Below are 12,984 nucleotides of genomic sequence, written 5' to 3'. Positions count from 1 at the left end.
ATGACACCTGAAAAGCATCTGGCTATGCAGATTCAAATTGCAAAATTGATCAAAATGATGTGTTACTTTTACTTGTGTGGGAAATATATATATATGGAGTCTGATGAGCACTGGCAGCATCCATTATTTATTGCTCTTACCAAGGAGACAGACTGATAGTCTACTGTTTATTTAAAGGTGTCTTGGCTTACATTTGTCACAAGCTTCCTCTCTATATTCTTACACCTGTCTAAGCTCGACAATATGTTGGAATTACAGGCAATCTGAAAAACTCTCTGACTCTTTTTGTGAGTTGCACTAATGAGCTGAAATCCAAGTTATCTGTGATGCCCCTTATTAAAGTCATATCAATCACAAAGGAGGAATGCAAGTAAAGACAAGCACTGGCACATCTGAATATGCTAATGAGCAATAATATGTCCTTGCTTTTTCTGATATTATGTGTTTCTGGTTGACACAGTGATAGGATCTCATTTTCACTTTGAAAAACAGGAAAGCAACGCTTGAAAAAGCAGTGAGTGTGTTCGAGGTGAGACACCAGGTAAGGCTGGAGAATGGAACTCAAACCTCATCTGAGCTTAAAATGTAGCATCATGTGATGCGTTCACATTATGATGATTATACAAAGGTGTTGATTTACATGTATAATTCAAGCGCTGTTGTTGATGATCCTAAATAAAAGTGCATTGCACAAGGACTCCAACACGCTTTCTAACGTCAGGGATTGAAACCAGCAACACGCACTGATCTGTCTCTCTGCTTCTGGCCATTCAAACACACTCCAGAATGTCTTTACACGACGACGACGAAATGTGTAGTACTATGAGTTCACCTGGCAATTAAGCTCATCTGAGTTTGCCAAAAGAGAGAACCTTGAATTTAAAAGGTGAACAGTTGTGCTTTTGTTGAATTACAAAAATGTGTGTAAAATTGTGAGGGGTTTTTTTTGTGTATTAATTACACTAACAAAGCTACGAGAGCTTGTGAAACGCAGCAAACTCACATACATCTCCCAGCTCAGAATACAGGAGGAGGCCTGAGCAGAGCTATAACATTCTGGCCATATCTGTCACATCGTACCTTCATGTTGAAACTGTGTTCATTTTACCAGTGTGATGGCGGAGAAACCTCATCTGACCAGAAGAGACATCCCCACTGCAGGTAGAGACCTCATTATCACCCGAAAACCTCACCACCGTAGGCCCAAAACTCATTACCACCAGTTCAAATGTGGGCAGAAATCCCATCATGCAGGAAGAACTCACTGCAAACACAAACACGATCACCATGGGGAGAAATCCCCACCTGAATATGCTTCCTATCACCAGTTGTTTTCTTTGTCCTCGACTAAAGAACAAGGCAACTGCAGCTCAGGTGGTAGACCGCTTTCTCTCACAATCACAGGATATTTAACGTGTTGCATTGTTCTTAGGATACATGCATCTCAGGTTGTCCCCTGATATGCAGATGAAGTTGTAATAGAGGTTCAAAATATATCATTTGTGTATATTCATTTGAAGCTCCTTCCATTTTAAACATCAAATAGTAAAATATTCCAAAGTTCAGTTCACCGGGCGGCCTGACAGCTCTGATACTTGTAGGATCTTATGAAAGGGTGACAGACCAAAAACCGCCAGGAAACCTTTTAAGAAAAACTCTTTGCAGCAAGAGGAAGGCAAGTCCAGGCTGTACGGTGACGACAACCACCTCCCAACCGGGTCGCCTGCTTTGCATGTAGTGCAGGCGACAAACGAGACTCAATCATGATGCAGACAGAATGCTGACAACAAGAACGCCATAACACCAGAATATGCGAGGACATGATTGGACTGTTCATTACAGGCACAGCATATGCAGATGTAGACCGCATTTTAATACCAAGACTAGATGAGGTCTCACTGTCATCCACCAGACTAATTTGGCTGTTGCTTGTGCTCCAGCAACACAAAGCCTGTGGGTTTTCTCTCTCACACACACACACACACACACACACACACATACACGTTAGCAGAGTCATTGCTTTTTCAAGTGCTGTTTAAGTTTTGGCCATAGGGGAATTCACCACAAAACTCACCTTATATCTCTCAATCTATAGCGTGGGACATACACACATACAGACACGCATACACTTGGACCTACAATCCATCAACATGATCAAGCAGGGAGCGAATGGGAGCTGGCCGGTCATACATCAACCTCTCTGAGCTTGTTAAAGACAAACAGAAACACACACACACGCACACACACAGGTGAGGACACAGTGCAACATGATGTCTTCCCTTTGAAATGACAAGCAGGGGCGGCAAAGGCATCAGTTTACACGGCCAGGCAGACCAACCGGCAGATTAGATAGGCAGATATATGGATAGATGTTCTATCATTGACATCCGGACCTCTGAGTGAACAAGAAGGTGTGTGATGTTACTGTGGCAGATCCACTCAGTCTGGGAGGCAAAAAAGTTGTTTTTAAAGATATTCTTAATCCCTAAAATCTGAGTGAATAGTCAATGGGATAACAATCGAAAACCAACCATCACAAAACCAACCATATGTGGTTTGCTCTCTAATGCCAGACAGAAACACACTGAGAGCCACAACAAAAAACAAGAGTGAGAATAGAGGAGTTGTAGCACACTGCAGTCAAAAAATGTGGCGCTAAAACTTATTTCAATCCCTCGCCACCCATTACTCTCCTGTTATGGTTTGACAGGTGATCCTCGGTGTGTCTCGCTAAGAGGTGAACAAATTTCAGCTATTTCCACCTCACACTCCACAACAAAAACTGTGGTGGCACCGCAGGAGGTCCCTGTCCCACCTGAGGTCCAGTTAAGAGGAGGTTAAAAGCTAGTTTTTTGTTTTGTTTGTTGGTGTGAGCCAGCTCTGAAGATACTCCCCTGCTATGAAGGCGTTTACACACTCGCTGAATCCGGAAGCAGGTCTGAGCACTTTTTTCCAAACCCTGGAGCAGCTTAAACTGTATTTGAGTCCATAAACTGACATAAAATTTCATGATTAAATGCAAGTACAATGTTTGCATTGTGAGCAAGCAAACAGGAGGCGACAGGCGGAGAATTACATTCGATCCAAACATATTGTTGAAAGTAAGAAACACATGGGACTGGACACCGATATAGACTTTACTGTCTGGTGATACTGTGATAATGCTGCACGCATTTTTTTTAGTTATCAATTGGAGATCACCTGTTTGTACGAGTGCTTCTTTCAGCTGTCACCCCAAGGCTTTGCCCGCCTCTATATTACTCTTTATTTTCCTAAACTGGGTCCCAATGTAACGGGTGCCTGCACTATGATGAGGAACATACTGCTCAGACGTAGCCTACCATGCAGTGGAACAACAGCAATGTAAAAGTAAACTGAGTCTGAAGCTGTTTTTTGATTTTCCCCTTTTCCTCCAACCATCTCAGAGTGAAAACAGCTGAAATGTCAGAAAACGAAGAATCAGATAATCCTCGACTCCTTCCCGGGTTTAGCTGTCACCTAAACATGTCAAACGTAAACCTGTCCTCCGGTTACCTTTTGAGACAGCCTTTCTGCAGCGGCCTGAAACCGAGTGCGGATACTAGCGTGCTCAGCAGCCTTTAATCAATTACCACATCCTTAATAAGAACTCACTCATGCAGTAAGGTGTAAAACAGCATTCTCGAGTTTTGTGTTTGGTGTTGTTTCATAATTTGGCCCAAACAAGTTATCGATTCCTATTTGGATGAATGCTACAGAGTGGGCCATGAAGCAGCACGTTGTACTCCAGAAATTCCCCCACATCGGACAAAAAAACAAGAGCGCCAACAAACCCATCAATGGCACTACAAGCCAAATCATTCAGCTCCGTAATTACAACTGAGCCACAACCGGTCCGCTGTGGCCTAACAGAGGAGGGGAAAGAGAGAGATGAGAAGAGGAGAAGGAAAGGGAGGAGAGAGAGAGGGGGGGAAGATAGATTTCATGAGTGAGAGGCTCCCAAAGTGCCCAGGGGGATTGTGGTTACAATGTTGTACTCTACATCTGTTTACAGCACAGAGGAAGACATACAGATGAGGCGGGAGAGACGGAGGGAGAGATGGAGGGAGAGACAGAGGGAGAGATGTTGCCTGCCGCATGCTGTCATCTCAGCAATGTAGTAACTGTACCTCATTATGTTCTATTCTAGTCATCATCGTCCATGCATGCTAACACACACACACACGCACGTACACACACACACACAAACTGCTCCCGCATCCTATCGTTGCAATCATGTGCTGTGAAAGCATCACATAAACAGAAGGAAGGGAAAGGGAAGGGAGAGAGAGAGAGAGAGAGAGGGAGAGGGAGGGGGAGAGGGAGGGAGTCAAAGAGAAAGTGCGACAGAGGCAGAACGAGAGCTTGGTTGTGTTCAGGGTGCTGAATGTTAATCAGTTTCTTATTGTTTGTAGCCCATGGCAAAGATTTCCACTTGACTCTTCTCTGTTGCGAGCTGGTGTGTGTGTGTGTGTGTGTGTGCGCACCCATGCAGATGGGTGCACAGCTTTCAAACAGTGTGTATGACATGGAGAGTTGACTGTTGTGTCAGCAGAGATCCTAACTTGTCTCTGTATGTCTCTATGTGCATGCTGAGTGTCAAATGAGCGTGTGTGTGTGTGTGTGTGTGTGTGTGTGTGTGTGTGTGTGCCTGTGTGGTACCGAAGACTCAAAATTTTACAAGAGCTTTTTTGTAAAACTCACAGTTGAGATGCAAAGGAGAGTCTCTGACAGATGAAAAGAAGCTTCTCAAACTTCTGTTTTTCCCATTTCTGATCAACATTTCCGATATATTTTATGAAATTTAAATAAACATTATTAACATTTGAATTACAATTTCTTGCAAAACACTTTGAGCAGCAATTCCTGTATGAAAGGTACTATACAAATAAATTATTATTATTGATGATTATTATTAAACATGGTCAGAATATCAGAATCAATGGCCGGTAATATCATTTTGTGGGAATCCCATGAAGACGCTTGTAGCATTAATTTTAACATGGTCAACTTTAAGCTCGATGTCTCGGAGGACAACTGAGGAAGCATCACCTGACCACAGGCTGCATGTTCAAATGTTAGCTGCTGCAACTTGATAAAAGCTCCTACTATAACCTTGTGCCCCCAATCTAAGCTTTTTACACTGTTCTTTCAGTATATTGGTCACGCAGTACTTTGTATTTGGTTATGGCTCTTTGTTTGGCCAGTGGAAACACTGCTGTATGACCTCAGGCAAGCAGGGTTTTCAACTGGACTATTGTTGAACAAGCTCAATTGCTTGAGCGTTTGTAAATTGTCTTTTCTGCAGTTAAGATGAGTCTTTGAAATTCATTAAAGAGGCCGAAGGGTCATCAAAGCAGCCAGGAACAGGAGGAACGATTGGCTTGTGGTGGATCTGGTAGAACAGAAGATTGCTGGAGAAGAAACATTCCTGGCAGGGGATCTAAAATAAAGCTCTACTGGAGAGAGCAAAACTCGGCGTAAGCTGAATCTTCAAAACCCAAGAAAAGCAGAGTATAAGCAGCTCTGACTGTGCAGCAGGGGTCCTCAACTACATTTGTTCAAGGGCCAGAATGAATCCAAGCAGACACCATGGGGGCCAGACTTTGAAATAAAAAAATAGGATGGCCTTATTGGCATTTGATTATATGAATATGTTCACTTTATTACAAAATTAATGTTATTTTTATTCACAGATTTCAGTGTGAACAGACTCCAGGAAGCAAACAAATACACTCAGTTTGGGACAACCCGCTCAGCCTCTTCCACTGGCGAGTAATCTGATTTCTCATTCTGACTTATTTTGCCAGAACAGTGGAAATGTGAGAATTAGTTGATGTTGCAAACATACTGAAGCTTTAAATCTTGTATTGTGTTCTTGTTTTTATGCTGTGTGCAGTTTATATACAAGCTTTGGAAATGGGCTATAATGCAAAAGATAACTGCAGGAATATGATGCATTTGCAAACATAAATCACATTTTGTAAGTTGCAAAAATGTGACTCCTGATACCTGTATTGTTTCAGACCAAACAAAAGTGTGAATGCATACTTTAAATAATAAATATGTTTGCATAAAAATTAAATGACTGTTGTCTCTGGTCATTCAGAAGATAGAAACTTAACTAAAGAAATTGGCATATTAACCTTACTCCTCTCTTTAATGGTTAGAATACAATTAAGTCACTGATTCATCCAGATATGAGCAATATGCTCCCTAACTTTTCAGGATTTTTCTGTCTTTACCTCAGGATCCCCAGAGAAACGGTACACTGCCATGTTGTAAAAGCTTCAAATAAACCCGTGTCGCAGTTGTTCGACAGTGACTGTCCCTGCCTCATTATCATTCATATCATGGAACAGACAACTGTAACTACCTCCCCACTCGTTCTCCCACTCCAGTCTTTCTCTTAGATTCTCAGTCTGCTTTTCGCCTGTGTTTTCCTTTGACTCCCTTTCACTCTGCAGCCCACTCTCGCTCTATCTCTTCGCTGTCTCTCATCTGTTGCTGCAATCAGTCTGTTTAGATGGAAATGCAAATCTGTAATTAGCTGGTTGACGTTAACCGCAGATGAAATGGTTGACATTGCCCAAATTGGTTTCCCTCCAACCCTTCGGATCCCTCGCGTCAGTCTCGCCCGACTGTTGTATTTATCCTCCATGTTTCCTGTCCCGCCAGACACGAATCGTGTTACGATGCAAACCTGAGGATGACTCATCGAAGAGCATTGCTGTTTTAACTCTTTTTTTGTGTGTTTACCTGAGCTACGGTATTCAAAACAGAGAGAAAGCAAGGCGGGAAGAAACGTGCCGTCTTCCTGTGGGTGGCGCAGTCACCTTCTGGCCTGACGAGCAGCAAACAGAGGGGGTGGACAAAATAACAGCAACACCTGACAACAGAATGTGATTCACACTTTCGCCCCGCACGACAAAGCTACCTCTGTGAAGCTTCTCATGTTCAATTTTTGATACAGCAGAGCAGTGTAACAGTGTATCAATCCAGTGCAATAACACCACAAACTGTGGCTTGAAAACTTACAGTTTGCAATGAAGTTTCTCACCTGAGATTTTTCTGTACTGTGTATACAGTAGCTAGAATAGCCGTTACCTGCCTTTAATGTTGCTGGTTGTCACAGGTTGATAGGGGTATTGTGAAAATTGATGATCAGGACAGCTTCATGACAATAATAAAATTGTTTTATGTAGTTTATGTCTAGCTAAATTAAATATTCAGTCGTCAGGTCATCCTGTTATCTTACCCACTCTGTGGACTGTGTGTCATCCTGCTTGAGCCATTTTTGATGCATCCTTTTCCAAATGCTGAACCAGGGGAAAGACCAAAAATTCTAATAATGGTTCAGTCCACTGACACTTTTACAGTTCCTGGTGTTTGTACAGTTTAGATGACTTTTGATTGGCCTTTGACTGATGTGAGTTTCTCTGTGGTGCCCATACAGTGGCTGTCACTGCTGGTGACTGAGTGCCGGGACTTAGCATTTAAACTAGCCCTTTAAATCAACCTGTGCTACCACATATACTGACTTATTGCACAAGAGGTGACATACTGTCAGCACACATACCTATCATAGTACCACTGTGATATGTATGCTTGTGTCACTCAGCATGCATTTGTGGCTTTAAGTGTCTAACCTGGTGAATCATGGTGACTTATGGTGCTCTGTCCATACACAGAGATGAGACAAGGTCAACTCTGCAGTGTATGTTTAATTTATAGCTGGTAGCATTTACATATAGAGCCATACTGTACGTACAGTCAGTGGGAAGGTGCTAGAGCATAAACACAGATTAGGAAGATATCAGAAAAAAAAAAGGAGGAGGCGTAAAAAGGTTAATTCAGAAACAAATGCAGAATAAAAAGAAGGAAAGAATGAAAGAAAGAAATAGACAAAGTCAGACAGGAAGGAAACAAACGTCAAAAGGAAGAGGGATAAATGAAAAAACAGGAATGAAGGAAGAAAAGTAAAAATTGAATAAAATTAACAAAAGGGCAAAGGGACTGAATGGAAGAAAATGGAAAAAGTAAAGGACGAAGGAAAAAGAAAGAGTTAAGAGAAAGGACATGAGGTCGGGAGAAACAAAGGAAGACAAGAGAAGGATATGGATAACAAGAGAAGAGAAAGGAAGAAAGGACGAATAAAGTAAACAGAGAATATGAGGAAGAAGGAAAGGACAGAAAGGATGCAGACTTCCACATAAACACGCCTCATTGTCATGAGAAGACAGACTGGCTTGTTGACGAAAAATACCGAAAGACAGCTGAAAAAATGGTGTGGACTTCGCATCAGTGATATTTGATAATTAGACGGTGACACCGTGGCAAGAAGACTAATTGTTCTCATCAGATTAAGAGAATAATTGTGTGTGGGTACATCATCAAAACATGGCAGAGGCAAATTTGATCAGAGCAGATGTTGAATTAATTGGTTTTGAGGCTGATTGCATGAATGCTCTGAGTCTATTAGTGAGACGGACTAGTAATTAACACCCTGCCTCTAACTCACCCATCAGTGATGATGCCTCACACACACACACACACCCACACAAACAAACAAACAAACAAGCTAATGTCGATGTACAAACAAAAAATGCACAAACACAAAAGTGCTGAAAACTTTTAGCACATAAGTGATTTTCTCTTGTTCACAGAAAATGGTTTTGTTCTTCTTTGTTGTCAAATGTTTTCAGCTTACAGCTCGTTCAAACATAAAAAACAGAGAGAGAAGGTGTGGATGTGCTGGACACACATATCTGGAAGCATGTACTCAAACGTCTCGAGCCCGAAGAAGCAGCGTTTCAACAGTTTACTATCCCCTCACTTCAAGGCATGTCTGCCACCTCTGTCGTGCAGCAATCCCCTTCAAACAATGCTTAATATCTTATTTTTTTGTTGTAACCATCCAGACTAGATTTCTTCTGATCTTCAACTTGCTGATTCAAGAAAACCAATGTTTTATTGTTTCATAGAGGCACTGAGAGCAGGCACATATTAAAAAGGTGAGGCTGGCATGGATGTGTGCAACCTGGTATTACCCCAAAACGCCTGACACACCTGCCGGGACTGTCACTGATGCGGAACGTTTTGTGTCACTCGACTGTAGCCACTGATGGGGTGAAAAAATGTCCAAAAACACAGTTATGACAGCCACTCAGGCACCACCGGGGACACTTTCAACTCCCTGTCTCGGATTATCATCATCAGTTCAGGGAATTAATTCCAAACTTTGAAACTAAAACCATAATGCAAACCACTGAGATATCTGGACTTGGAGAGGCATCACAAAATCTGTGATGAAAGAAGGGTAATAGCCTTGAAATTTAGGCTCAACATGGCCACAAACTTTGTTTGTATAGCGGAAGAGGTCAGGACCAATAGCATGATATTGGAAACTACTTACTTCAGCCCACAAAGTCTGTTGCCAGTGTCTGTCTTGGACAGAGCTGATGACTGATGTGCGCCATGATGTCTGCATGTTTCAAGGCGCTCCAATACATCGTGCTGAAAACACTAAATAAAATCTAGAGTGGTTTTATGGACACCAGGATGACGTCAAATGGCTTCCACAACCTCAAGATCTCAACAAAATGAAACCTTGATGGGAAGCTGAAGAGCAACTTCCACTTCCACCAGTAGTACTACCACGAACACAGGATACGTATGACAGAAAACTGCTCTCGCCACTTGACTTAAATGTTGTTTCAGCCATGGTGTTAAACCAGAAAAGAAGCCGCTTGGAAAAATGAGATGCATCTATGAAAAGAGGTGCTGACGAATTACATGACACATTCCTACTAACAACAAGAGCGAAAAACACAGTAACTGTATAAAAAATCCTCATCTGTGTTTTTCTTGGGAACAGTTGTGTAGCCCACATATATATCATTTCCAAATCTGATGACATCGTGCACTCATCCCTGGGGGATTCACATCTCGTCATTAATTTCCTTCAGAGAGAGAAAAAGAAAACTACGCATGAACATTTCAACGACTTTGCCTGTCAGCAGCCAATCACGCTTTAATTATGCTGGAAGGACCAACCATCCCCATTGTTGTCTGTGCCGTAACTGGAGTTTACAAATTGAGCCAATCCCGAGAGAGCAGCAGTCCTGCCTGCTGAAACACAAACCTGGTCAGGTGTTCTCTCGTGGGAGACCAGAGCGGGAGAGGAAACAACAGATCCACACCACAGCGTTCACATGAAAAACCCTCCAATCGCCACTTTACTTCATTCTCTTCTTCCTCAAGTGCTTTCATTGCTCTTTCATATGCTGAGCAGGCTCTGGACGTTAAGCCCTCTGGAACAAACAAATCCATTTTTAATTTGATCAGTCATTTCAAAACAAAGCTTGTTCCTCAGTTTTTAAATATTTGACTGTACAGGTTGTTTTGTTTCTGTTGAAAACCTTAATTTATGATTAGTGTGAGCAAAATGTAGATTCTTCCCTTTGAGCCGTGTTTTTTCTACAAATTCTCGAAGAACTACTGTAATTAAAAGTAATACTTGCCATCATCACTGCAGTACATTATGAATCATTTTTGGTTTGATGCAGTTTGTTTGCTGTAATTTATCTTGAGCCATATTTGAATGGGATTCAATTTAAGGACAACATGAAAAGTAAAAATGGCTGATGTGGCAGATCTGGACAGAACGGAAAATATAGAGATGTTTGGTGAATTATTATGTTACTCCAGCAAACGCTTGTATAAATGTCCAATCTGGCTTCACTCCCAGACAAAAGAGACCTTTTATAGACTCGCTGTAGGAGAAAATGTCAGGTTGTAGAAAGATAGAGAATAATGCTGTCTGAATGTCTGAGCACAAATCCCTAAAACACTGTACGCCAGCATCCAAGACATTATGTTTTTCCTCATTCACAACGTTTCTGCATAAATGACACGTGCATTAAAATGACCAGCACTTTCCTGAAACATCCTCTTTATAAGGACAAACTTTAGCACACTGTCAGAACCACTATGTTTTATAAAAGATCATAAGGTCACTGTTGCAGTAGCTGCACTTTAAAAAGACCAACTTACATTCATTGTCATAATACTAAGCCTTTAACACGCCCACAGTTTGTTGACAGTCACAAACATTAAGCTTTCAGAGGACGTCCTCAGCTCAGTGTCACAATACTGAGACTTTAACAAGAGCAACTTTCATCTCTTTGTCAGAGGAGTTAAACTTTAACAAGATAAACCCAAGTTCTCCGTCGCGGCCGCTGATGTTTTAAAAAGACTCACTTCAGAATTTTGTATGACCTACTGACATGAGCTTTAACGGCCCACTGTTGGCAGAAATATAATATAATATTCATGTGTATGTTTCATGACTGTGTAATCGCCCGAAATCAGAATTGTTGTGTGTTCATTAACTGAGAATGAATTCTTTATATGTACAGAGGGAGCAGGTCCTCTTCCACGCAGTCTGCCATGTTTCTACAGTGGCCTAGAGCGGACAAACCAAACACTGGCCCTCCCACAGGCGAGGGATGTGCAGGTGGTTACAGTCTGCAACCTCACCACTCAACAACACTAAATCCTGGACCTTTAAGATGGCGACATTAATTCAGACCTAACCGACTCAGAGGATGTTAAACTGATATTTTGGTTTCATTGGTTCACACAGATTGGTGCACTTCCATCGATATTGTGTTTCTGAAGTAACAATTTTAAAGAGCTGCAGTCATATTCCAGGCTAATCACTCTGCACCTCCAGAGAGGATCAGAGTGTGAAGTAAAGCTACGCTAATTTAATGTTAAGTCAGCTACTTAAACATTCTGATGCAACTGTTGGTGTCTGCATCCACCTGATAGAATTCATAAATATGACACCTCTTCTGTAATGCTTGTGATTTCATTAAGTTTGAAGGTTTTAAGTTTCAGTCCAGAATGTAATTATTTCTTCGTTTTCTTTGGTATTATTAGCCAATACCTTTATTTGTCCTGGTTTCACTCATAATCTACACAGTGCCCTTAAAGGCTTGGAAATGCAATTACCAGTCAAAGGAAGAAAAAACAGCAATAAAAATTACAATATGACTTATAGATTAGCTCAGGGAAAATGCTCAGCTTGCTGGTAACAATTAACTTGAATTCTCAGTCATGCCTAAATGTTTACAGGCCCGATTAAAATTATACAGCAGTCATTGATCAGCAGTGAGCAGCCACCGGACATTTCCCCTCTCACAGGAACACTTCGTGGAGAAAAAGAGGAGGGGAGCCACTGAGTGGAGGGTGTTCATATTGTGGCTCATGCTTGTGGAGCAATATTTCATTACAGTGCACTCTACTCACACACACACACACACAAAATGTTTACAAGCGTTTTTGCTTAGCACATTTTTAAACTCCGGCTTTTAATGCCTGGGAGCTGCTTAGCAAACCGTTTTCCACCAAACCTTTCCAAAGAAGCATCAGTTGGATTCAAACACAGCCTCGGTAGCAGGGGGAGCGCTCGTGGGTTCACTGGTTTCGTCGGCCTCACAGCTCATCATCAGATGCATCCGCTGTCTTCATCACAAGCAAACAAACAACAAACAAAGAATCAAAAAACAAGCGGTCCTACCCTGTCAGAGGAACTGTGTCATATCTCAACAACAGTGATTAACTTTCATCAGCTCAACAACACAATTGCAGCCGTCACAATGAGGTCAAATTCTCATCTTTGTTGATTAAATTATACGTTTTGTTCAGCGAAATTAGAGAGCGCCAGGGGGATAATTATTGTTTAAAGTGATTTATTGTCAGTCCATGCACTATTTATCTATTTACTAATTCACTGTATGTCATCACAGAAGTATGATATTGCAATAATATGATAGAGATGTTGGTTTGTTGCTGAAAGTTATTGGTTTGTTTGCTGTACAGCATACAAACTGCCTCACACTGCCATCTCACAGTTTGCAGAACACATCAAACTATATCAGTGTTTCAAAGTACAAACTG

Source organism: Chelmon rostratus, chromosome 11 (genome assembly GCF_017976325.1).
Source record: "Chelmon rostratus isolate fCheRos1 chromosome 11, fCheRos1.pri, whole genome shotgun sequence".
Classification (NCBI taxonomy): domain Eukaryota; kingdom Metazoa; phylum Chordata; class Actinopteri; order Chaetodontiformes; family Chaetodontidae; genus Chelmon; species Chelmon rostratus.
This window is presented reverse-complemented; position numbering follows the sequence as displayed.